Consider the following 24,811-nt stretch of genomic DNA (forward strand, 5'->3'; position numbering starts at 1 on the left):
TCTTCTTAGATTTTTTTAAAAAATTGTTATGTGAATGAATGTTTTATTTGCAGGTGTGAGTGTGCACCGCCTGTGTGCCTGGTGTTTGAGGATGTGAGAAGAGGGCATTAGGCCTCCTGGAACTAGAATTATGGATGGTTGTGAGCCACCATGTGGACACTGGTAATCAAACCCAGGTAATCTGCGAGATCAGCAAAAGCTCTTAACCACCAAAGCACCTCCCCAGTCCCCAGAGACGTGACTGTAATGGCCTCTATGTGACCCCAAACAAAACCTCTCTTTTATCATATTCCCTAAAGAGCAAACGATAGTAAAAATCTGGCCCCAAAAATACTAGAAGGAATTAATGGTGGTATGTGTGTGTCTACTGCTGCCTTTGAGAGAAGAGTCTTGCTCTGTTTGTGCTTTCTGTATTTTTTAAATTGTACATGAATATATAAGAAAGGTTTAGCCAGTCCCCACCATGCATGTCACACACACACTCACACACACACACACACACACTCTCTCTCTCACACACACACACACACACATACACACACACACACATACACACACACACACTCTCACACACACACACACACACACACACTCACAACACACACACACTCTCACACACACACACACACACACACTCACAACACACACACACTCTCACACACACACACACACACCCTCACACACACACTCTCTCACACACACACACACACACACACTCACAACACACACACACTCTCACACACACACACACACACACACACTCACACACACACACACACACACTCTCACACACACACACACACACTCACACACACACACACTCTCACACACACACACACACTCACAACACACTCACACTCTCTCTCTCACACACACACACACTCACAACACACTCACACTCTCTCTCTCACACACACACACACACACACTCACAACACACTCACACAGAACTTACTGTCTGGCTCAGCTTCATTATTGCTAATTCAGCAAGAGATTCTGTTGCAGTAGTTCGTTTGCATGTGTATATAAATGGGAATGTATTTTTTTTTTCTACCAAACAACAACAAACGAAGAGCAAAGCCAGAGCAATGCTAGGACTCAGTGGGACTCCTAATTAAAATATTCACACAGTGACACAAGATTCTTGCCCTTGAAGTGTGCTCTGGTTTGATCTTTGAAAATACAATAGACTTCGCTGGCATTTCACAACCACCTCTTGGCAGTCATGTCTATGATTGCTTGGGGCTTAAGCCCCCAGCAAGGACTCCAGGAGGTTTGCCCACAACGTTTGAGACCATGAAGTTTTCTCTCTTCTCATTTCCTTGTAATCTCTGACTCCTGCGTTCATATGCCGGACAGTATGCACACTGATGTCCTGAGCATCCTTTGCCCCATTTGAATCTCATTCCCAGAGGCCTTGTGAGACAGGTGGGTAGGGGCTAGCATTCCCCCTTCACTAGTTAGGAAGGGGAGGAACATAGACTGTTGAGTGATGGGTAGAGAAAGTGGAAGAACACAGCCTGGGTTAAGCTACTTCTAAACTCAACTTCTCACTGAGCGCTCTTCCTCCTGGTGCTGACCCTCAACACGGCTCTCCAGTACGGATATTACATAGAACCTCTTGACTCTTTTCAGACTCTGCCTCTTAGAATCCCTTTGTTCCCCTTGCACTTACCCAGGGCCCAGCTGTCCTGTACCACCTACCAACACAGAGCCCCAGATCCCACCTCCCCATCCTCCTGAAGCAGCTCTCTCTTGTCCCCCAAATCCAAACCTGAAGGACATGGGTCCCATTCACTTTAGGAAACTAGCAAATGGGTCTAAATCTCACCCCATAGCCACAGAATAATGAGGATTCTTAGATGACAATCTTGTTTTAAAAAGAAATGTGAACTGGTGTTGATGGAGCGGCGGGCTGCGTTTCTGGCACCGGACTGCCCGCATGGCTAGCTTATGCCCCGAAATAATTACACGGAAACTGTATTCTTTTAAACACTGCTTGGCCCATTAGTTTTAACCTCTTATTGTCTAGCTCTTACATATTGATCTAACCCATTTCTAATATTCTGTGTAGCACCATGAGCTGGCTTACCAGGAAAGATCTTAACCTGCGTCTGTCTGGAGTGGGAGAATCATGGCGACTGCCTGACTTGGCTTCTTTTTCCCAGCATTCTGTTCTATCTACTCTGCCTACCTAATTTTCTGTCCTATCAGGGCCAAGGCAGTTTCTTTATTAACCAATAAAAGTAACACATAGACAGATAACCCTCCTCCATCAAACTGGGTGGTGGACTTTAATCCCAGCACTCAGAAGGCAAAGGCAGGTGGAACTCTGTGAGCTCAAGGCCAGCCTGGTCTACAAGAGCTAGTTCCAGGACAGGCTCAAAAGCTACAGAGAAACAAAACAAAACAAAATATAAATTCCACTAATTAAACAATGCAGAGGCCAGGCTAGTGGAAGGCGGAAAATGAAAGGAGAACAAATAAAAGTGGCATTTCATTTCAGAGAAGTGCATGGGAGTAGGTATCATATATTATATACATATAATATAAATATATATAAAATATATATTATATCCTCGGAAAGCCTGGGCAAGACATAATGAAGACTTTTAAAACTTCGTCCATATCCTTTGTCTTGGTAAATTCTTTTCTGGGACTTTTGCAGAAGGAACACATCTAAATGCAGACAGAGACTTGTGCATGAAGATGCTCATCATGGGGCTGCTTGTGTTGAAAATGGCCAAAGGGGCGCTGTCTATGTGCCTCATGGATGGTGTTACAAACAATGCTTGCACAATGTTTTGAAATAACTTGAAGATTTCCTATAAAATAAAAAAAATGAACACAGAATAGCATTTCAATAGGTATTATACCAATCAGGTCCCAAGTAGGGGAAAGGTGATTAGCCAGAGACAATTCTGTCGACAAACTACTACACAGACAACACTCTCCTTCTATTTTCTTTTCCTTCCCAAGCTTTCTTGAATGAAGATGTTGCTTTGTTAATGGAAAAAAAAATGACTCAGATGGGAAAAATACTATTTTGTTCAACTGTATCTTTATACAGAGTAGTATACAAGCCTGAACTAGGAAGCAAGCCACAGCACTTTGTGACCCCATGAGAACCAGGAGGTTGGCATGCAGCTGGTGTCTGAGAAGTGAGATTTCTGTCGGGCTCCCACCACTACTAACTAACGGCGACTCCCTGTGTTTAAACTGCTTACATAAACAATGCGGCTTAGCGGGGACACTTGTGTTCTTCTTGAGAAATGGATTTTTGGCATGTCTGTGTGACTACACCCACAATAAGAACTCTGTGGGCAGCATCTCTATAAGCTTCCATCACTGATGACACCTCACACGTGATGTCAAAGCTCATTCCTGAGCAAATTAGGAGGGGAGGGTTCCTGTGACTCCGATTGAGGAGAACCTTGATGGGAGGCTCGCATTTGCTTTCTCCCTGGACTCTGTGCACGTGTTTTCACCTTGATGACAGAATTTGGTTCTCCTCTGCTGTCTTATGTCATTGCTGTGATAATAGGATGTGTCCTGTGAGTTCTTCTTGGGAATCACTAATCCTGGCAGTGGTCTTGGGATCAGTCAACTTAAATCCCAGTCACAGGCTGTTCCCTTTCATTCAGGGGTCAGATAATTGATCATCTAATCAAGAACCAACTGCTCTCATCCCAAAGACCCAAAGAACGCAGTCAACGTATACAGAATGTACAGCTTTCTGTAGAAAGAAGCCCAGCACATAGACCCTGTAGGGAAGAGAACTCATCGTGGTGTAAATTAATGACTGGGTCAATTTTGCTTCACGCTGGTAGGTGAAATTGTCTTCCACGGCTTCCTGTATCTGCCAGTAAAGACAGCTAATGACGTGAGAAGAGCTGAAAAGAAAGAAGGTAGAAGGGGGTAGGAGAGAGAGAAAGGGAGTGAGAATGGAATTTGTCCTTTCCATAAGGAAAGTGACATGGGATCACTGTGACACCACAGCAGATGCTGTGTGGTGGGGGCTGAAGGTGAGTATCCTGACTCACCACGGTCATCCTAAGGAGTTAGTAGACTCCAGAAACTCATCACCAATGTCTCATGTGACTCTGCCATAACTAAATACCACAGACTAGGTGGCTTCAACAGTAGAAATAACTTGCTCACATTCAGGAAGCAAGAGGGAGCAGTGAGACCTGCATTGGCATCAGCCCTCTCCAGCAGGAGCCTTGGTGTTAAGAGGGCTCTTCGTGATTCTCATCACTGAGGCAGGCAAAAGGCTGTCTCTGAACCTGGGAAAAGCAAGGTTGCTTACTATTGCAAAGGCGAATTCCTTGGGTGAGCCATGTGTAGGACCTGCTAGCACCCTGAGGTCAGGAGATCTTGGCCAGAGAACTGAGCAGCCTCAGCCAGAACTAGCGATTTGAGCAGACATGGTACATAAATGTATGATCTTTTGCGTCTTCATCAGATGTATACACCTTGCAAAGAGACAATATCGTGCCATCCGGTCACTCAACAGTATTCTGACTTTTGATGGCCAATCCTTAGCTTCAGGTGTGAGCACAAAATATGTCATCTGTGCTAGTATTCGGTTTCAACTCCAAATCTTGTCCTACCTGGATATTCTGAGAAAGAAGTTCCAGCTGTTCCTGGAATAACCTCCCCACCTGGGGCTGATGCCAGGTTCTAGTCTTCAGCGATGTCAAAGCTTGAGGACAGGGTACCAGAGAGTGCTTATTTACAGCACAACCATTTTTGGAAGATCATCCACAACTTTTACTTTCTCTCATGAAAGCTATGCTTAGGACATCACAGCTCTTTTTCCCTTCTGGAAACTTGGCACTCCCCTGAACAATAATACAGCAAAGGGCTCCTTTCCTCACTGTCCTGGACATAGTGACCTCTTTGTTCCTTGAGCCCAAAGGCATACCTTTCTGGTTTAGAAGCCCCTTTCTACTCCCACACTACAAGGCACCCCGTCCTTTCCTACAGACCCACATCCTCTGATACACCAAGCAACCAAACAGCAAATTGCTTCTAGAAGAAAGGAGGACTTAGTCTTTCAATTGTCTTTGAGAAAAAGCTTCAGCGATCAAGAATGAAAGGAAAACAGAATAGCTAAGTGCCTACAGGAAAGTGTTCAGAGGGTAAGTTTTGGGCCAAATCACTTGGAGGGCTCTCAGTTGCTGTCTTCTGGCTCCAAGAAGAAGGTAATGTATTTTCCATAGTCACGAGCAATTGGATAGTACACACGTGACAGTTTCAAGAGCAGTTGTCCACAATGGTTACCCTTTGAGGCTGAGCTTGAACGTAAGCACATTGAAACATTTTCTTTTAAATGTATCCAATCTTTAGCCTATTTCCCTACAACCCAGCCTGTGTATTGGAATGATTTCTGTTAGCAAGCATTTTGAACTGAAAACCCTCCTTCTGACCCGCCAGCAATGTAATCAGCCACAGGCAGCCCCAATCTTGCCATGTGTTGCTTGCCAAAGGGCTGTTTGTGCATCTGCTTTTATTAGACTTTATGTTCCGAATGTCACAAAACAATGGCGTACATAGTGTGCCTCTCTCTCTTTCTCTATCCTCCCTCTCTCTCTTTCTCTATCCTCCCTCTCTTTCTCTCTCCTTTCCTCTCTCCCTCCCCCCCCTCTCTCGTGTGTTTTCATGTATAAAGATTCTGACCACTTTATGATAAAGAGGATTCTCTTCCCATTCTCTCTTTTCAGATCATTTGATATCAAGTATAAAACAGATGCTAACTGCAGACAAACTTGGGAAAGAGTAAAGGCTTTTAGTGTCGCGAGTTAGGTCAGTATGACAAGTAACCAGGCCAGCTCAAGAGTAACAGGACTACTTTAATGGGTAAAGAGGGGAAACCGACACTATCAGAACGGGATTTCAGATCCGATAGGTCCGGCGGGCACTGCCAAGAGAGAGCGGGCACCTGCATTCCCGGGTTTTTTTAACCTGGGATCCAGGTGGCCACCCCCTAACTAGATGTGAGTGGTTGATAGGGTTTCCCCATCATTTTAGTCTCTCCGAATCTGAGCATTGTGCCCCAGCGTTCTGTTGTGACATTGTGCTACCCTGTCCACTGATTGGGTAGAAGTCTCTCTCTATCTTAAAACTCAAAGCCTCAGTTGTGTTCTTACCTTCTCCATGTCCTTCCTCCTTTCCTTTTCCCTCCTCCCCTCTGGTGGTTTGAATAACAATGTCCCTCATAGGCTCTGGCAGATGCATATTAGGTCCCCAGTTGATGGTGAGTTCAGGGAGGCTTAAGAAGTGTGTGTAGCTGCTCCATTAATAAAAATCCAGTAAGATATTGGGGTTCAACCTGGAGATCAGAAAAGCAAAACAGCCAGCCACTGGCTCTTACCTCTACCTCAGTCTGAAATGACGATCCTGTCTCTAGAAATGTCAGAATGAGACTGTGAGCTGAGAGCTGTCTCCTCCCATTTTATATTCCTCTCTAGGGCTGGGATTAAAGGCGTGCACCATTATTGCCTGGTTTCTATGGCAAACTAGTGTGGCTAACGAGATTAAACGTACATGTCACCACTGCCTGGTCTGTAAGACTGACCAGTGGGGCTGTTTTACTCTCTGATCTCCAGGCAAGCTTTGTTTATTAAAATACAAATGAAATATCACTACAAGTTTGGTCCTGTTCCAGGAGGAAGTAGGTCACTGAAGGTGGGTTTTGAGATGTAAAGCCTAGTGCCTTTTCAAGTCTTCTCTCTCTGCTTTGTGCTTGCTGTTCAAGATATAAACACTCAGCTTCCACCTCCGGCCACTATGCTTCTGCCCCGCCATGAGAGTCCCTTACTCTTCTAAAAACTCTTTGCAGCTGAGGAAATGGAGGTTTAGGGAGGCCAAGGGACTCATTCCTAGTCAGAGAGCCAGTGAAGAAAAGAACTGCCTCGTTGACTTCCAGCCTTCATGTTCTTTCCACAGTCCTCGTGTGTGTGTGTGTGTATGAAGAACGATGGGTCACCATGGAGACTGCCCAGCTCTAGGCATGGGGCTTATTGCCTTGGCAGAAGTAAAGTACCAGCATTCGTTCTGAGATTTTCTTCTGTTTCCCTCTATTACCTCAGACCAGAGGTCAGCAAACTCAACAGTACAGACTTAAGGCTCTGTCCGCGTAGCACAAAAGAGCAAGGGACAGTAAGCGAGTAGGGGAGACCGGCTGTGCTCTCTACAAAAAGAGACAGTTGGCTGGACTTCACTCTTGGCCTGATACAGGTGTGTGTGTGTGTGTGTGTGTGTGTGTGTGTGTGTGTGTGTTATACATATGTGTGTTAGGCATGTGTGTGCAGGTGCATGTGCCCACCTTTGTTCTTGAGGAGTCCAGATGTTGGGTTCAGGTGTCTCTACCACTCTCCATCGTATTCTTTGAAACAACATCTCTTCGCTGAACCCAAAGCTTGCTGTCTTGACTAGATATGGCTGACCAGCAACACTCAAGGCCCTGCCTGTCTCTTCACCTCGGTGCTGATATTGTAGGTGTGTGCTGCTTCACTCAGCTCTTCGCTAGGTGTGGGTTATCTGAACTCAGGTCCTCAGTCTTATGAAACAAACATTTACTCACTGGATTATCTCAAAAGGACAGAAAAACATAAGAGTTGTGAGGGGAGCCAGCCAGTCCTAACTGTACTGGAGAGATTAAAGAAAGAAAGTGATTCGCCGGCTTAGTGTTCTCAGTTTATAGAACTCAGTATAGGAAACCATGAAGTCGCTTCGGCTCTTTTTGAACACCCCTCTTTACACATAGACAGCTTCCATGCTGACACAGTTACAAGCCAGACTGCTGAAGTACCATGGGATTTAAAGTCATAGTATTACTCCCGAGAGAGTGTTGGGTATAATAGGCAATACTGTGTCACATCTGGTTTTCCCTCCCCGCCAAAGTCAACCGTGGCTTTGGGATGGTGCTTATGAGCACAGTATTTGACTTCGGTGTCTCTCCTGGGAATTACTTGAGGGGGTGACTGATGGACTCACTAAAAATATATACATGAGAAGATCCCTTTTCCCGGGGTCCCTCACTCAGTTCCCACAAGGGGCACTGGATTCTTGTGACAGTGGCATGACGGAGGTCGAGATAGGCTAACAAGTGGGTGCCACATCTATCCACGAAGAACGTGGTTCTAGAACTTGCCTCCTTCAAGACATTAACTTGGCACTTTTCATCTCCATTCATGTGCCTTTGAGGGGAGCAGAGCTCAGCCAACCTCGAATAATAAAACGGTCATAAAATGAGAATCAGCATCATTGGAGTCTCTGGATTTGATTCCCAACAGAGAGGAAGTGCCTTTGAGGAAGAGCCAACATTCCACGCTCTACCTTTGTCCTCCTGCCCCAGCCCTCCCTTGTCCGTCCTTTGATGTTCATGGGGTTGGGGGAGGTGGTCCTTTAGAGGGGCCAGACCTCTGCCTCTCTCCTTCCATCCCCCAAGCTAGCCCTTGCGTTTGTGTGCCTTGCTCTTTGTTTATAAACTGCTCCCACTGCCCTGATGGTACTGCTGCCGACTGTTGGAGGAAAAAAGAAGCCTGCAAGCTCTTAGGATCTGAAATCAACTCGAAATCCCACCCCAGCGGTCGCTCTGAGGCTAAGCAAATGTGACATGTCCCTAACCTTGTAGAAACCTGAAATCTCGTCACACATTATGGCAGAGACTACTCCCTCATTTGGGTTTCTGACAGCTTGACTGGCAAATAACAGAAGCAAGGAGATCCCGGGGGCTAAGGGAATTGGCCAAGTAGGCTGGGGCAGAGGCTTCCAGGTTGAAACTGCATAGCTGTTGGCTCACTGTCCCAAGGCAGCTGACATCTGCAAGCTGACATCAGTGCAACCTGAGCTGGAAACACAGACAGCGAAGAGGACCTTAGTTTTGCTCCTAAGTTTGAACACCTGTAAGCCATGGACAATAAGGAATAGCCAGATTTGGACCAGTCTTCCATGTTTCTCTGTGATATGGTCCTTCTTTTAATTCTTTCATGAATTCTTTTTCATTGAAAAACTGAACTCCATACACAGAAACACATTCAAAGAATATATTTTCTACAAAGAAAAGAAATAAAGTCCACTTACTTTTTGCTCCATCTCCCCTGATCCTTCTCCCCAAAAGCTACAAACTGTTAGTGGTATAAGGTATATCATTCCATGATTATTCTGTAATTAATTAAAAAAGGAAAACATATATAATTAATCTGCATCAATTCAAAAAGTCAAAAGAGATAGTGTGAGACTACTTAACATCATTCAGAGGCCACCCATGTACCAAATTATTCATTAACTCTAGGACATTCATATGTTAAAACTTAAAAATTATAATAAATTCAATATCTATTTTTTATTGAAGTTAAAGCCCTAAATAAATAATTGTGTGAGCTTTCTGACACAGTGACAAAATACCAGAGGAGGAACAATTTAAAGGTGGGAAGGCTTTTTCTTGTTCATGGTTTCAGATGCTTCAGTTCATGGTCACTTGATCTTCTTGCTTTGGTGAGGCTAAGATTTTGGCTGGGTGTGTCCACTGGAGCACAGCTACTTATCTCATGGTGATGGGGATGAAAGTCAAATGCCCAAGGACAAGACATAATCCTCAAGGACACTGCCCCCAAGATGGGCTTTTTTCAACTACACCCCACTGCTTAGGTTTTCATGATCTTCCAAACTACGAGCCCATCAGTGGATTAATCAACTCAGCAATACAACTATGATACAACCCTATAACCTCACCTATGAACTTTGCTGCATTGGGGTCCAAGAAACTAACATACAAGCCTTTGTGGGGGGGGGTGCTCCATTTCCAAATTATAACAATAATCATTTCTTATATAACTTTTTATCTTCTTGGCAAAACTAGCCTATTGGGTAAAGAACTGCCCTTACCTTGACTGCTGACAGTAAGCGTGTTGTCCAATACAGTCAAGTAAAGTAAAAAGAAAAGTGACTGCTGAATTTAGTCAAGACAAGGTAGGACAGTCTTTTAAATTTTCCTGCTTCTGAAGTTGTCTGTCTGACATCATAGGCCTATAGCCAAAGTTGGATGTCCCAACATTACAGAGAAACATTGGGCAACAGACAGCCAACTGCTTCTGTCATTTCTTGTACCTTTCAAAAGTCACTTGCTTGCACTTCCTGTTTATTCAGGTAATATATTATTTTTCTTCTCAGATCTTTGATGGGGTTGAAGACTACATAATTATAGTTAGAATCCTCTCATATCTTAGCCAAGGGCATATTAGGTGCAAGACTTGGACTCCTCAGGACAGGAAGACAACTATTAAGTATACCTATGGTTGAGACATTTAGAATGCGTTTCTTGCTTGATATTGTTCTTGTTGTTTGTAGTGTTATTTTTATGTTGTTACCTTTTCTTTCTTCTGGACAACACTTGGCAGTTCTCATTGTACATAGTTATGCCAGGATCAGGATTAGAAACTTCTTAAATAGAAAAAAAGGGAGGAAATGTGGGAGCTCGATCTATTTAGCCAATGATTTTTGGGGTGAATTGACATGGATGTGGCGTCTCTGGAGACATGGCCAGGTAAAACAGAGAAGAGTCACATACTGTCTCCTAGGTGGTCAGAACTGGAACAGGTGAGGAAGGCAGCTTGCTGTTGTTCCTCTTCACCCTTGGGTGGAACCATGGGAGACCAACAGCTGTTTTGTATCCATGTCTGTTTTTCCATTGCGCCCTTAACAAATTACTAAATAGAAAAAACAAACAATAATTTTTCCTTATAAGTGTGTAGGTGTGATAACTTCTTCAAATGGGTTCTTGTACCGTGTTAACTGACTTCCAAAATGTTACAAGCAATTTGATTTCTGTGAGCACACTGGCTGCTGTGGAGTTCTGTGAACTTTTGCTTCTCTTTAACTTGGTGAGGTAAACCATGAAGCAACTTCCTCAGCCTCCTGTAGATATCCTGGCTTCTTCTATGCCTCCAGACCTCCAGGCTTGGAAGCTGCCATCCAAAAGCCACCTGCTTTGCTCATTGGTTTCTTTTCACTGAAAAAGATGTCCAGGCCAGGAAAACACTGACACGTGAGACTGACAGACAGTATTTTCTGAGGACCTCTGTATAAATCACTATGCTCGATGCCATGTGCTGCCCACGTGCTTTCTCAGCTCCTGAGGTAGGCAGGTCAATGATTTACATTTCCCAGATCAAGTCTCTCAAGGGTTCAGTGTCTGGAAGATAGAATTTCTGCCCTGAACATTATCAAAGTGTTTTGAAAATTGAGCCCATGTTCTTCATTCCTTGGATCCCATATCATATAAGCTTTCAAATTAAACTTGATTCCCATTTATGAGGCCGGTCCATTCAGCAGCAGTCCCTACCTGTTACCTATAGCACAATTGATAAAAACCCAGAGACAGAAATTGGGGTTCATCCTGAAGGTCAGAAAAGCAAATTAGCCAGCTACTGGCTCTTTCCTCTGCCTCAGTCTGCAATGACGATCCTGCCTCCAGGAATCCTCAGAATGAGACTGTGTGTGAGAGCTGTCTCCTCCCGTCTTATATTCCTCCTGAGTGCTGGGATTAAAGGCATACACCACTACTGCCGGTTTCTATGGCAAACTAGCGTGCCTACTGGGATTAAAGGTCTGTGCAACCACTGCCTGGTCTGTAAGGCTGATCAGTGCAGCTATTTTACTCTCTAAACTTTAGGCAAGCTTTATTTATTAAAATACAAATGAAATATCATTACAGTCACCCTCAGGAAAAGTTTCCTTTCTCTTCCATCAAGGTTGCCATCTCTAGCCCCAGGACTCCAGGGTTCACGTGCAATCCTCTGATACCTGTCCCTGAGCCTTGACAGAAGAATCTGGGTACAAACAGCATGTTTTCATTTTGTTGTTTATTATTTGCTATCAAAACTTCTAATTTAAATGAGGCTAACAGGGCTTGAGATAGAGAGCCCTTTTGTTCTTTCTGTCATAACTCTCATGTTGTGTCATCATGAGCTTATCATCCTGGATGCCAAACCCGTGACAAAGAGCTGGTACCAACAAGCAGAAGTACACAGCACGAAGGTGAGCCGGGTGACCTGATGAGGTGTGCCTCATACCGGTCCTGTCTTGCTGCTATTGAGTGTTCATGAGCCTTGGAAATCAAAATAAGAGGCTTCATCCTGCCTGAAGAAATAGAACAATAGAGAGCAAGGGAAAAGTCTCCATTTGGGTATATGGGCCGATAGGGGCGGCAGGTGCTGAGCAAATGCAGCATCCAGTCTTGGTATCTTTAGTGTTTACAGCACAGGCTAAGCTGTGAGGAATCCAGACAGAATACACCTACTCGGGGACTCCTGTCTCAACAGCCCAGCCTCTTCACATTTGAGAAAGTATAGCTCCCATGGTTTCCAGGCCCATTCCACTCATGCCATCGCAAAGCCTATTTCCAGGGAGCCTATTTCAAGCATTCCCACAGGCCACTGGGCAGTCGCTCTCACCCCTTCTTCCCTCCCTGTTTCTGCTCCCCAGGCCCTCAGCATTAAAGTGCTGCAGAGAATATCTTGGCAAAGAACAGACGAGGCAGCTAAGGACCGCCGCAGTTGAAGATGCCTAAGGATCATGCATGCCCAGATAGCGTGACAAGCTCTGTGGCTTGGTGACAAGGTCCGTGGACGGCATATGACATTTCAGCATAGCGACTGGCACCGTGGTCCTCAGTGGGAGGGTATGATCCTTAGGCAGCCTCACCCTGTGGCAAAGAGCGATTCAGGTTGTGATGGATTTCTGGGTGAAAGACTTTATCAAATCAAAGGCTTTCATGGAATAAAAATGACTTCTGAGTGATTGTGTACGACATAAGAAAGAAGTCAGAGAATGCAAAGGATTAAGCCACTGTACCCCCTGTTCCCCTCCCCTCACTCATCATCAACCCTTCTTTCATCTGTCCCTGGTTGCTCCTCAAAACTGCAAGAATTCCCCACCTCACTTAAGACAGATTAGAGTCTCTATTGGAAAAGCACCAATGATGTTGGCACTGTTTTGGAGAAAGTCCTACGCTGAAATTGCTCACCATCCTTTAAGCTCTAGAGGACCCAGTGCCTTCAACACAGAAAGTCATAATAAATGGTTCTTGGCTGTAGTTTCCCCAGCCAGCTCCTCATCCTCTCATTTGGGCACACTCCCCTCCAGCTGAATTTGCTTCTGTGCGCTTCTTCATTTAGGAGATCCATTGTCTTTGCAGAGAGAGAGAGGAGTCAGGGTTTAAGTGGAGGGGCAGGTTTCAGTAAAGGTCCAGAGACAGAAGAAACTGATGGACAGTGTTGTTTTTTGATGCCACCACAAAGGTCAGTAAGGACAGTTATGTCTGGTCTGGGTTCCTGAGTAACCAGGGGGTAGAGTGGGGCTGTCATATACAAACCTTTCTTAGAACCACACTTCTCCCTGCAGTTCATCCACGCTCCTCCTGCCCTTGCCCTGCCTAGAAGCATTGCAAGGCTGGATCTGAATGGTTCTGAAACAATGGTCATGGACTTCTCCCAGCACTTAATGTTTGGACTGCTAAGGATGTCAGGGAAAGGCCAGTTTCCCTGATGGCAAGAAGTACCAATGAAAATGGGTTCAGCTGCACAGAGCATTTTCCCAGCCTGCCAATTGAGCAGAGTTCCTGTGGTTTTCATAAATGTGATACTGAGAATTGGAAGACACAAGTGTCTGGTCTTTCTCCAAAAAAGGCTGCTTGTAAACCCTTCTTAGCCATTAAACGAGAGAGGCCCTGTTTTCTTGCAGTGATGTGGTCATGTCTTTTGCTCTTTCAACTGTATTTTCTGCCACATGCGTGGTATTTTGCTTATGTATGGGAATCTTTGGGGGGGGGGAGGAAATGGGCTAATGGAAGTGCCTCAGATTCTTGTCTTACGTGCCTAGCTTCCCAATGGGAAGGATTTCATTGCCTCTGTAATAAAGCAATACTGGCTGTAGGTGTTCTGGTTCAGTTCAATATCTTTAGTCACTTTCAAAGTGAAATAAAAGGGGCTTGGCAATGGGAACCTTTGAGAACTCAGGGACGTGTTATGGTATGTGCGTCCATCATCTTTCAAACTCACAAGGGTTTCCTGGTTCTTGGGCTTTCAGGATCACCTAATCAAAGCAGCCCCTACTTCTTCCAGCCAAGAAGAGTGTGGTGCATGGACGTGGACACGTGTGGGAAGACAGCTGCTCAACTTCAGGTTTTCTCCGCAGACCCGAACATGATTTTTATAAGACACATCAGTAGGTTGAAGGCAGATTCCAAGGGGTAAATGGGCTGGATCCCCATCAAATATAGACAAATACTTGAGTTGACAGAGTCATTGGCTCCATGTGCAGGATCCCTTCCTCTGTCCCATTGTGAGAGGAAAGAAGGAAGGATAAGGAACATTCCTCAGGAGGTTGCAACGGTTATGTTCAAGCTGGATTTGAGCCACGGCATGCAACATATAAAATGCCCCAAGCATAGCCATGAAAGAACTTTTATGAGCTAGCCATGGAGGGGCCATCAGGATTTCTCAGCTGGTAGGGGCATTTGTCTGATGGCCTGAATTAATCCCTAGAGCCCACACAATGGAAGGAGGGAACTGACCCCAGAAATGTGTCTTCACGTGCAATATGATGCATTCGTGGGCAAGAGTGCACATGCATGGATGCATACATACACAGATCAGTCCACAGACGTGGGGAAGCACATGCCACGGGCCAGTGGAGACAGAGCAAGCTTGTCTTGCCAGCCTCCGCTGTGGTCCTTCCACTCTGGAGTGAAAGAGAATGGCCTGATACGCCACAGGTCTTTGGGGAAAAAGGGTCCTGGTTTGCCGAAATAAGTCTTTTTGTTGTTGCTTTCCCAGAGTAATACAAATATGTTGTGGATTCCTCCCCTTTCCCTGCTACAGTTCAAAGTTTAGGCTCTACTAAGGGCAGCTCCAGTATGTTGGAAAAGGCCCTCCCCTTCTTGCCCTGTCCCCACTCAACAGTGGAGAAAGAGATGCTGAGGAGAAAGGACTCTGCTCTGTTGTTAGAGGCAGAGGAGGAGTGGCTGTCAACATCTTCCTGGATCCTCTGGAAGAAATCGCAGTATCTATTCTAAAACACCACCCACTGGAGACGGTAAGTGCTGAGCCCACTGTCACCTCTCTCTGTCCTGCTCTGCTCCGCCTTCCTCCTTCAGCCCCAAACTATAGCCACAGGACACCTGCTTCCGGGGACTTATGGGATGGTTGCTGAGAAATTTGACTCGCTTTTCTCTGACTGTGAAGTTATTGCTATTGGTTTGTACATTATTGGTTCATTTTCAAAATTCTCCTAAAAGGAGTAGTGAGGGTATTAGGCTAGTAAGGGTACCCGTCCTTCTGTTTTTACGAGCACCAATCAGGTTTCCTGTTGAGAGGAAAACTCCCCTGCTCAGAAAGACCTCAGAGTTCATCTGCTAGGCCTAAGATGACTTTCTTCTAAGAGTATCATATGTCACAATCAATGCAGGTAAGGCTCTCTGTGACCTTGGAAGCGAGGGCATTCACCTCTGCGTAAATACTGGAGAAGACCCCTAGTGCCAGGCTCACCTTTTCAAAACAGGAGTAATATCATACACTGATTTCTAGAAGATTCTCACTGCCTCAGAAACTGGCTCTTGACATTGATTTTTGAAGAGAGGCCTAACATTTTCCCAGTAGTAGGGTCCCACTTTCCCGTCTTGATGCCATGTGGGCCTCATCTTCCTAATACAAATTTATGAACTTTGCACTGCTGAATTGATGTAATAGAAACAATTGTTTTCAGACCAACGGGCACACACGTGTGAATTTGACATCCCTGGGTATCACGCTACAAGCAGCACTTTTTCTTAATATCAGTCACTAAAACAGAGCTCTGTGTGAGGGATGTTACTAATAACTGGGGACACTGATGGCCAGGCCAGATGCAGTGTGATTTCTCTCCTGGAAACCTTCTGCTATCTGCCCGCTGTGCTCTCGGCGCTTGAAAAAAAAATTTTTTCAGCCTCAGTTTACAGGCTCCAGGACTTCCAAGAGAAACCAAGCTACCCTCAGGGAGGTGTCATGTTCATCTTGGGTCCCTAGACGACAGAAGCAATATAAGTATTTATCCGGTTATTTTTCTCCTCTACATTAAAACTTGTAGAAGTTAATTTATTGTGTTTTTTTTTAACCAATTGCACCCTTTGCCTAAACACAAGATGTACACAATTCCCCCAGACAATATCTAAGGTGGCTCTCAAGGGTACCTGTTTATTCTGAATGTGGTATCTTTTTTTTCTTCAACTTAACAGGGGGGAGTTTAGCATTTACAGTTCTTGTTTGAGACCCTATATTACTAGGGAAAGCTTGAGAAGAGAAAAGGAGCCCAGGGGAATGAGGACAAGTTTATAATTAAATTCACAAAGAGGAAAGGGCAAATATAGAATTGGCAATTTCACAAGAGTTCAGCCCGACCTGTGCACTGGACATCCCAATAAAACAGAATGTCACTGCAACCCACTGGAAGTCACCCTAGGACGGACACCTGGCTCCCATATGGCCATCATGAAACTCTGAAAGACCGAGAAAAGACATCAGGAATTTCAAACTTACTTTCCCAGCTCGACTTCTCATCCTGTCTTGATAATATCTCTGTATGGAGAACGTACGTTTTCATCCCATTTTCTTATATTTATTCTGTGTGCATCGGGGGACAGCGTGTGCCACAGTGGCTCATGTAATCAGAGGACAACAACCAGGAGTTGTTTCTCCTTCCACCCCTGCATCCCACGGATCAAGCTCAGGCCATAAGTCTTGATGGTAAGCCCCTTTACCCCTGAGCTGGTTCACCAGCTCCAGGATTTTTTTCTTCTTTGTCTTTTTATTCACTGGTTGTGTAGGTTGACAAAGTTATATAGTATATTCTAATTACTCCCATCCACCCTCTTATTTTCTTCCCACCCGAATCAATGTCTCCTCCTCAGTCATCCCTAGCAGTCTTGTTTCCAGAGTCATGACTTTTATTTTGGTTTTGTGACCCTTTTAGTTTAACCTCCTACGAGCACAACACTGTAAGTGTCCATTGGAGCAGACAGGGCCATTGGTGAATACACAAAGATAATGATTTCCCCTTTATAAGACTTTTGTAGACCAACTCTTCTATATGTTGTCCAAAGGCATTTGCTCATTTTTCCCTTTAGTAATTATTTCTGCATTTGGGTACCCATTCATTTTTATTTATTTTAACTTTATTAGTGCACGGGTGGGTGGTGTGTGCATATGTATGCATGTGGAGTAGGTACATCCATTTGTGCCTATTTGGGGACCAGATGTCAATGGCTCTCCACCTTACTTTTGAGATAGGGTCTCTCGATGGAATTACAATTTGCTGTTACAGCTATCCTAGCTTGCCGGCAAGCCCCTAGTGGCTGGCTGTCTCTCTAGACACCCAACGCTGGTGTCATAGATTAGTGCCACTGTACCTAACTCTTATATGAGTGTTGGGGATACGAACATCAGCCTCCAATTTGTGCAGGAAGTGCTCTACCATTGCTCTGTGTTTTTTTTTTCTATTGCTATGACATATAATTTGATCAAGAGCCATTTTGGGGGAGCAGGAACCATCCAAAAGACCCTCTGCTGCAATCATCTTTTTAGATGCTATCTAACATGTCACCATTTTCTCTCTGCTCTCCTTGGTTCAGCTGGCTTCCAGTTCAAGTTCATAGTCCATCAGCAAGAGAAATCAAGGCAGGAACTTGAAGGCAAACCTGTCTGCTCTTCAAAAACTCTGACCAAGGAACTCACTTCACAATCAAAGAAGCATGGACAGAATCAAGGAGAATGTGGCCTGCTGGATGGCAGGAGGGCTTACGCTTAGCTAGCTTTCTTATGCTGTTCAGGATCACTTGCCCAGGCTACAGTGCTCCTACAGTGAACTGGGTACACTATTAACAATCCCACAGGCCAATCTGAAGTAGGTAACTCCTAAAATGATATTCTCTTCCCAGATCATTCTGGGTTTTTTCAGGTCTACAGCTAACCAAGACCCTGCGCTGAGACACCTGCCCAGCCCCCTCATTCGTTTTTCATCTAACAGTTAGTAATCTCCAGATATCACTATACAGAAGACACCAGGGATTTGAGGAAAAGGGAGGGGCACTGAAGGGAGCTGGCCATCTCCCTCCCAGGTTATTAGAATTTAGAGGTGGAGACAGGGCTTGTTCACAGGGGCCACGGAGAGTGTGTTGGGCCTAATGGACGTTTATGACAAAGTCTTATGGAAATTCCAGAAACTCTCTTTCATAAAAAGCTTAAGGAAAACTTCTAAAGCACTTAGCCTTGGAATGGCTTGGCAAGATGGAAGTATTTTTTTTTTAACAGTAAATGGGCTCATGGGGAGCAGTAAGTAAGAAACGATCCCTGCAAAGTCTTTGTTTCACTCTGAAACATTACAAGCCAGGTCTCCACTGTCTGTCTGCGCTGCTCACATGCTCTTATCCTCCATGATCCCAGAGAGCAGCCCACAGGGCTCTGAGCACTCAATGGCTTTTCCAGCCCAACGTTCAAATGTCATCACAATCCTCCCCCAAAACACATAGCCAGGTCTGTCATGGCAACACCCCAAGACCTACCATCCGGTTCTTTCTTAGCTAGATTTCTATTGCTGTGATAAATCATCATACCCAAAAGCAACTTGTGGAGGAAAGGCTTTATTTCTGTTTATAATTCCATGTCGCAGTCCATCAGAGAGGGAAGTTAAGGCAGGAACATGGAGGCAGGAGCTCACACAGAGGCCACGGAGGAGTGCTGCTTACTGGCTTGCTCAGCCTGCTTTCTTATACAGTTCAGAACCACCATCCCAGAGCTGGAACCACTCATGGTGGAATACCCTCCCCATCAATTATTAATCAAGAAAGGGCCTGATGTCCTTTCCTATAGACCCAATCTTACGGAGGCATTTTCTCAGTTGAGAGTCCCAAATTACTCTAGTTTGTATCAAGTTAACATAAAATTAACCAAAACAAGGCTCCTAATCTCTTTTCTTCTAGAAAAATGTCCACATATCCTCTTTGTCAAAGAGGTCGTGGTTCTCAGTTCTTCAACAGTGCTTTATAAAGTCTGTCTTTATTGAAATTATAGCCCAGCTGAGCAGTATATCTGCCTTGTTCTTGGAGTTCAATAGCCCAAGCGCATTCCCCAGCCTGGATTCCGGAAGTGAACAGATTTCAAGGGTACCAGGGCTTCTTTTCCTCATTCTCATCCTTTAATACTTGGCACAGGTTAGAACAGTTTATGCTGAGTCTAAAATGCCATTTGAAAGCCTAATTCTGCTCATAAAGCATACATAGACCCTGCCCCCGAGAGGTTAGGACATTTGTCTCTTTCATGAGATTGGATTGGAGAGGAAGTAGTTGGCTGGCTACTGGCACCTCACCAATTCCAGAGTCATGACTCCCATGACATCTGAAATAAAAATTTCAAGGTTAATCATAAAACCTATAATATGATGCTCTGATTTATATAATGAGCTCCTTATTGAGGACCACACACAGTTCACCTAGAGGATGTGGGCTCATTGAGGACTAAGAAGCAACTGGTAGAAGTCACCCATCATGGCCTCCATAAATTGTAGCCCTTGCCTCTCCAATAGGTCTAGATATATATATATATATTCAGTCAGGGCCATGATGTCAAGCCCATGACAGGTCATAATGACAGAAGATTGTGTCTAAGCATGATGGCAAATTTATCTATCAGCTGTGTGTATGTCAATTTTATGGGCTCTGATAACAGTTAAACATTATTCTTAGTATGCAGGTAAGCATATGCTGTTTCTGAGTGAAATTAACTTTTGACATTTGGCTTAGAAGCTAGGACTAAATGTAGATGAGCCTCATACATCGGCTGAAAGACTGAGTGGGACAAAAATGAATGATTCACCTATAAAAAAACCAGACCTCCTCTTCCCAGACCTCTATGATTTGGAAAATGAGCTGCTTTGCCTTTTGACTGGGTCTATTCCACTGGGTCTCCTGACTCTGAGTCCTTCAAAGTCAGATTGATGCCAGCAATGTTCCTGGGTCTCCAGCTGGCCAACTTCAGACCGGGGAACTTGTCAGACTCCATGACTATGAAATTCATTCATGAGAATGAATGTATTAGGCTCATTTACGGCACATGTGCACACAAACACACTCACACATGCACAAAAACGCACAGGTGCACACATGCATACGAGCTTAAGCACACAGTCGCACACACTCTCTCACACACACACACTCACACCTTCTGTAGGTTACATACTTACATTGTTTCTATTTCTCAGTAAGTCCCTAACACACTGACTTGCAGAGAGTGATACGCAAGCCTTCGGTCAAGTGCTCATAAAATTGTGGTATAAAGTTGGGGGGGGGGGAGTGGAACATCTTATATTGCCGCCTTTGAAGACGTTCAAGCATGTGTTGTACTTGAGGAGTTCATCTGATTTTCTTTTTCTTTTTTTTCATTTACCTTCAAAAAGCTTATAAAGCATTCACTCTGTGGGTCCAGCTAACAGCCATGTAAACAGAGGCATGAAGAGGTTAGCTTCCCTGTAGAGAAGGTCATGAAGCCCTATTCAGTCTTCTGTGGCCTCGGGGCTTCCATGATTCACACCAAGTCTTTCCTCTAGTTCTTAGACAGGTCTGTGAGATACTCCTTCTGACCCATGTGATTAACAAAGTTCCCCAAGAATCGACACCCTTCATCTGCTTGGAATTCAAGTGTAACCACGGGCTTCCTATAATGAAACATTCTTTACCAACAAACACAGCCCAGCTCTTTTCATTCCCATGCTCTGAGTGTGGCTCAATACACAATGGCGCTTTGGAATGCTCTCTTGGTTCAGGCTGCTATGACAAACACACCAGAGATGGGGTGGCTTACAGAACAGACATGTGTTTCTCCTGCTTCTGCGGGGAGTTCAAATCAGTGTGGTAGCAATCCAGAGTCCAGTGAGGACCACCTTTGGGTCTTCAGCTAGGCATGCCCTCTCCTCTGAACTCGCTCCTGACGGAGAATAGATTCTGTCCCTGTGAGGACCCTGAGATCTCCCCTCCCCTTCCAACATCACTAAATTGAGGATTAAGTTTTCACTACCTTTGGAAAAAATAACACAAACATTGATTCTCAACTATCACACTGGAGAGAAATCCAGCAATAATTTTAATAATGAAGAAAACAAATTGCTCCAAACCATTTCCCAAGCGGGGAGGGAATTTGCTGTGACATTTAAGGAGAGCCTTATCTTACCTACCATCACTGTTCATTTGTATTTTGTTGGGTCGCCATGCTTAGGGTCTCTCTGTGTCAAATACAGGTTTCATTTATATTATAATCCTCTGAAGGGATGCGGTTCCCCACCCGCAACCTGCTGGTGTAGAGTTGTGCTTGGGATTTAAGTCCAATACGACATTATTGTAAACTGGGATTACAGTGCCAACGGTGATTTTACCGCATATGCCAAGCATGCATTTCATGGGTGTCCATGTTCTGTTCCTTAGGTAAGGCCTCTCAACTAGAGGCAAGCCTGTAGACTCGGGAGATGGGTGCCAATATCTGAAGGCAATTTTTATTGCCACACACTGTTTTAAATGCTTTCCTCTGTTAAACGCGTAGAAAAGCATTTGACATGGTGTGATGGCTAGTGTCAACTATCAGCTAGAAGGAATCTAGAACTACCTAGGAGGCAATTCTCCTGACATGCTTGTGAAGAATTATCTAGACGAAGATTGGTCTCTGGGAATGTGTATAACGGATTATCCTTAGTACACAAATGGATGTGGGAAAACCCACCTTAATTGTGGAGGGACGTGTTCCCTGAGTGGGGATGCTGGATTATGTGAATCTGAAGAGAGCTAGCTGTGCTCTAGCAAGGGCATGCTCACCCCCCTCTGCTCCTCAACTGTGGATGGAATTTGGGCAGTTCCTGCCACTGTGACTCCTCCATCTGTAACTTGCACTGAGTCGGAAAAACAAACAAACAAAACCTTTCTCCTTTAAGTGGCCTTTCTCAGGATATTTTATTATACTAGTAGGAAAAGAAACTAGAACAGGGAGTTTATTATTAGCTCCATTTTACAGGAGCGGAGACTGAGGCAATGCGATGTTAAGTGAAGCATAGCTCCTAAGAGGCCACTAAGATTTAAATTGGTAGCACCTACTGTAGATGCCCCTGCTGCTCCCATCTTTAAGACAGTCAAAACAGGACATTGATGCTGATAATGCCTCCTTGGAGACCTATGCTTAATTTTGGAAAGTGTTAGGTTTCTAGAAAAACCAAATGTGTGATTACAAAGTTGGTATTTTCAGAGCAAATCCCTTCTGCCCTCCCCCCCAAACTTCTAGGGAAGGAATAGGGTGAGAGAGAATTAATCATTAATAGTCAGTGGTGACGCACACCTTTAATCCCAGCACTTGGGAGGCAGAGGCAGGCTGATCTCTGGGAGTTCAAGGCCAGCCTGGTCTAAAAGATCTACTTCCAGAACGGGCACCAAAACTATAGAGAAACCCTGTCTCGAAAAAAAAAAATAGTCAGTGATTTAATCAATCACACCTATGCAGAAAGTTGTTAAATGATGGGTTTAAGAAGTTTCCCACATGACGGACACCTCAAAGGACTGGGAGGGTGGTTCACTCAGAGAGAGTTCTGTTCACCGCAACACCTCACTTATCCATGTCTTCCGTCTGACTATTTCCTAATTGTACCTTTGACAATAGTAAATTCTGAGTTAAGTTAGCAAATCACCGGAGAGGTTTGTGGGGACCCTTGACTTTACAGCCCAACAGTCAGAAGCAGAGCTTTCAAAGGAGCCGTGTGGCCACTGTGAGACTGGGCTGTTTGCCCAGGAGGCACCGTGCTAGCTCTAGGTGGACGGCGTCAGAACTGAGCTAAACTGTAGATTATATAGTTGTGTCCAGAGGTTGGCTGGCATGAAGGAAAAACACCACAGAGTTAGTGTTAGAAGTAAAAAGCTCTACAATATGCGGTGGAGAAAAATGCCTGGTACAGCACAGCATGTACTACGAACATACTTTAATTCCTATTCCTTTTATGAATAAAATAAAAGGTCTCATATGCTTTTACAATTCCAAAAGCAGAGAGGAGCCATGTCTCTTGGAGCAGCATGGGGTTAGGCGCCCTCCACTCTGACTCCCACGGCTCTTTTCGTAACTCTTGGTTTTTTTATCCACCTTTCTCCGAAACCTTCAAAGCTTTGTGTATCATGCCCACCTGTGCCTGCCATCTTCATTTGAGCTGGAGTAAGTCTAAAGGTATGACTGCCTATATGAAGTAATGATTGACTGAGTGGGTGTGTGAAGGAAGGAAAAACACGGCTGAACCTTTTTACTGCTCTGTCTACAGAAGCCAGATCACTTGAGACTGGGACACAAATCCTAAACATAACTTCAAGCTGTGCTGTATGTATATGTGCTTTTATGACTGACATTGAAAATTAAGCACTTCATAATGACCTATTTCATTTTTATGAATGTGTAATTTAGGGTAATAAAATTTGAAATTAAATTTACAGACCAGGTTCAGCTCAGCCATCTCCACTGTTCCTTGCAATGTTCTTTCTAGCACCCTCCCTCAGTAGTTCAGTTCCACGTGTTTTAAATGCATGAGGTCACCGCTCTCCTGGTATTGTCTGTTTTGTTGAATCTGTTTCTTTGTGGTGTGACTGAATGATAGAAGGCTCAGTGTGGTGAATAAATGGTGAATTCCAAAGAGGAGTGTTGAGCAGTCCCTGGGAGCATGACTTACAATGGCCCCATCAAGTGGGTTTCTTGGGAATAAAATCATACAAGCTCAAATACGAAGAACTCATAAAATATTAGGAAGAAGCATGAATCTGAGACCTTGTCAGTCTTCCAGACATTAATGATTTGTAGTCCTCAAAACCAGGACTATGAGAAATTCTATAAAACAAAGGAGAGATTACAGAAACAGAGAGACAGAGAGAGGGAGAAAGAAACGAGAGGAGAGGAGAGGGAGGAAAGGAGAGAAGAGAGGCGAGGGAAGAGATGAAGCGAGGAAGGGGAGGAGAGAGGAGGGGAGAAGAGGGGAGGAGAGGAGGGGAGGGGAGGAAAGAGGAGGAGAGAGGAAGAGATGATAAAGCTCGACACAGGTGGAGAAGAAGAAAATGGAAACAATCAGGTAAAAGGACAAGAACTTAAGAGATAATTCATCCCCGCATAATCTTGAATTATTATAAAACTTTAAAGGTAAAATAATGTGATGTGATTGTATTTTTAAGTATTCGTTTGTAAGATCTGGGAATGTAGCTCAGAGGTAGAGTACTTGTCTACTACCTGTTGAGGCCCTATGATCAATCCCCAGTACAGTCAAAATAAATAAGGAAATATGCAATAAATAAAAGTACTTTATTGTTATAGTGTGAATATACTTTGAGCATTGCCCCCAAAGGTTCATGTGTGGGAGTCTTGGTCCTCAATGTGGCGGTGTTAGGGGATGGTCGAACCTTAAGAAGTGGGCCTCAAAGAAAGGTGTTTTATTTCCTACTTTAAGAAATAGAAAATTAATAGAAAATTAAATCCTATGTAGGTAGACGAAAGAAAAAAGTAAGATTAAATTATAAATCAATTAGATAGAAGAAGATAGGGAAAGTATAGGGAGAAAATCGATGACACCAAACCAAAAGTGTGTTGATATCAACAAGTTGCTAATCCTCTCAACACAGTGATGAAGCACAAAGGGAGGAGGTGAACGACCAGTGTCCAGGAGGAGGCGACACTGCCCCCAGACAGTAACATCTTCCTGAGAGAGCATAATGCCCAAC

This window comes from Microtus oregoni, unplaced genomic scaffold (assembly GCF_018167655.1).
Source record: "Microtus oregoni isolate MIOR12 unplaced genomic scaffold, Mior012 000064F_ref0000363, whole genome shotgun sequence".
NCBI lineage: Eukaryota > Metazoa > Chordata > Mammalia > Rodentia > Cricetidae > Microtus > Microtus oregoni.